The following is a 3,402-nucleotide window of genomic DNA, read 5'->3' as shown; positions in this document are numbered from 1 at the left end:
AAATCAAATATCAATTGATATATCATCAATCAAATGTTTAAATTTCAAGTTTTTGTGGTTTAAAACTATTCATAAAAAATAAGTTTATCAACCGAATAGTATAAACATCTTATTCAAACAAAATTTGACATGCATTTAAAAAATATAAAGAACATCAAATCCAATAGTTAGATTTTTAAAAACATATTCATGTTGCATCATGTGCTAAATGTAGACACTTGATGTGAAAGTGTGTGGATTGTGTTTAATGAGTGTAGATTAGAAAGGGTATTATAATATTTTTCTTTTTTATAATTATTGACAAATGGGCATGAACTTAGTAACTGTTGGCATTGGCTTGTGTTTCTTCCAAGAAACCGTAGAATTATAACTTTGATATAATATATATATATATATATATATATATATATATAGAGAGAGAGAGAGAGAGAGAGAGAGAGAGAGAGAGAGGTATTATGAAACGGTCTCAAAATATTTTATTCCCCGATCTAAATCAAAACAAAATGACTATCGGTACAATATTGACAACATTGATCCGGAGGATCTTAACTTTACTAAGAAGGTGCCCAAACATATTCTAGTGCAGGATACTAGTGGGTCCTGCAAACATGTGATAGAGGAGACCAAGGCATGGCAATTAGGGATAGATGGTTCTTTCTTGTACAGGTGAATCCAAAAGATTCAGACATATCAAATTCTTCGGGTTTGATCTCAATGGGCAGTTTCCAGTCGAAATGATACAGCAACTGAGAAAGAACAAGTTCAACATTTGCAAGAGCAAATGATATGCCTGGACATACCCTCCTACCACCTCCAAATGGAATGAATTCAAAGTTGGTCCCTTTGAAATCAATTTAGGAGCCAAGCCTGCCAAGGAATCTCTCTGGGTGAAAGCAATCAGCATCAACCCAATGTTCAGGATCTCTCCCTATAGCCCATGCATTGATGATGACTCTAGTGTTGCTTGGTATTTCATAACCATTAATTTCACATTTTTCTCTTGATTCTCTTGTAAACAAGGCACCTGGAAGGTGTAATCGCAAAGTTTCTTTCACAACTAATTTCAAATAATTTAGTTTCTGAATGTTTGTTTCATTAATATTTCTTCCTCCTTCAAGGACTTGTCTCACTTCAGCTTGTGCCTTTTCCATAGCTTTTGGATTCCTCAATAATTCTGACATTGTCCATTCTATCGTGGATGCTGAAGCCTCATTTGCTGCAGATAAAACATCCTAAAAAAGGGTGATGAATTGCAATGACATTGTGACATGCATATTTAGTACTAAGCAAAATAATTCAACCTGATAATTTGTATAATAAAAAAAGTATGTCGTAGCTTTGTTACATTATTTTTCCAAATCCTTGATTCCGTTACCTGGATGTTGATTTGTTTTGTGCACACAAAACTAATGTCAAGAGAAATTATTTGTGACACTACACAATCATGTCATCGTGTGTATTTGGCTTGCAAGTTGCAATGTCCACCACTCAAAAATATATATATTATTGTAGATGCATGAGCACTTGTACATCACCTATGTAGTTTATAGGTTAAGTCAATACATGGCCAAGCCAAGGAAACCTCACCTAGATGTTGTGTATAGAGTTTTGCAATACTTGAAGAATGAACCAGGAAAAAGGATATTGTTCTCATCAAAATCAGAGCTTCATGTTAAAGCTTTTGCTGATTCAGATTGGGCTTCATGCCCTGATACGAGGAGGTCTGTGACTGGTTTTAGTGTGTTTATTAGGGATTCACTAGTATCATGGAAGTCCAAGAAACAATGCACAATGTCCAGATCTTCTGCAAAAGCAGAGTATCAAGCTATGGCTGTGGCTACTTGTGAGATTGTTTGGGTGTTGTATTTCCTTAGAGATATTGGGATTGAACACAAGAGGGAGGCTTTACTATTCTGTGACAGCCAAGCTGCATTGCATATTAGCTCGAATCCAGTTTTTCATGAAAGGACAAAGCATGTTGAGATAGATTGCCATGTACTGAGGGACAAGATGCTTGAGAAAGTTATCAAGTTAATTCATGTGAGAACACATTGTCAGCTAGCTGATTTGCTCACTAAGGCAATCAATTCTCTAATTTGTTTTGTAAAATAGGAATGGTTAATGTAACGACCCAAGGAAAAGCGTTAGCCACATCTGCGTTATACCTCAAAAGGACTAGTCACAATTGAGGCTCCTTGTAGTTGTTAATAAAACCCAGATCAACCCAGTAAATACCCAATGTGGGACTCATCACACATCCACACACATCACACAAGCAATCAAATTGGGGCATTACAATCTCCCCTACTTAAATCCCTAACGTCCTCGTTAGGGCCCACTTTGTGGGGTAGTGTCTCCCAGCCCACACAAGATTACTGAGCCGGCTCTGATACCATATGTAACAACCCAAGGAAAAGTGCTAGCCACATCTGCGTTATACCTCAAAAGGACTAGTCACAATTGAGGCTCCTTGTAGTTGTTGACAAAGCTCAGGTTAACCCAGTAAATACTCAATGTGGGACTCATCACACATCTACACACATCACACAATCAATCAAATTGGAGCATTACAGTTAATATACATTCTGCAGTTTCCCTTGAGGGGGAGTATCAAAATATGAAACAAAAGTGTGAGAAGCATGAGATGCATGCATCAAGTCAAGCATTGATAGAAGCAAGACCAAGTGAAGTTGTAGAATTACAAAACAGAGTAAACGACTAGTAGCTTTATTGTAATACCCCGATTTGATTTTATGATTATCACCGTTATCGTCATTATTAATATAGAGTTGAGGTACTTTATATGTGTGCATAGTAAGATGGGAGTAGACAATTTTGTGGTGTTACAAAATAGGTGAGAAGATTAAAGTTTTAGTGCATACAATTTAATGCAAAAGTTTAAATAATTAAATAAATAAATAAAAGAGGAAGATGTTTATGGGCCTCTTGGAGACTAAAGAGATAAGTTTAAGTGGGTTTTAAACTACAGCCCACGACCCCATTAAGCCCACAGCTCTGATGTGTTAAATATAAGGTGGAGGAAAAGTTAAATTAGGGTTTTAATAAGAAGGTTTCATCACCAAAGAGGATAAGAGGTGTTTTTCCCTTGGAGTTTGGAGCACATACAATTGAAGAGGCAATCAGATTGTTCAATGTATGATTTCTCACCATTAGATTAAACAAAGAATTAAAAGTTTATAAGGTTATCTTGGAATTATAAGTTTATAAGGTTATAGTCTTTACGGTTAGATTTATATGTATATTATAGATATATAATAAGTCAACGATGCGGCCATTGTTTTCATTGTCATTGGGAGACATACTACCCACCCTTCCATTGAGATTATGCTATCAAACCTTTGAGGATTATACATTAAAGTTGAAATTGGCTTTTGTGGGAGT

The 3,402-nt window shown here is 35.7% G+C and overlaps 1 pseudogene; it reads right to left on the bottom strand.

The window, feature by feature from the left end:
- Positions 1-590: 590 nt before the first annotated feature.
- LOC142616710 (desmethyl-deoxy-podophyllotoxin synthase-like) lies at positions 591-1,446 on the bottom strand (annotated as a pseudogene).
- Between the last annotated feature and the right edge of the window lie 1,956 nt (positions 1,447-3,402).

Source organism: Castanea sativa, chromosome 11, assembly GCF_040712315.1.
Source record: "Castanea sativa cultivar Marrone di Chiusa Pesio chromosome 11, ASM4071231v1".
In the NCBI taxonomy this organism is placed as follows: Eukaryota; Viridiplantae; Streptophyta; class Magnoliopsida; order Fagales; family Fagaceae; genus Castanea; species Castanea sativa.
This window is presented reverse-complemented; position numbering and strand designations above follow the sequence as displayed.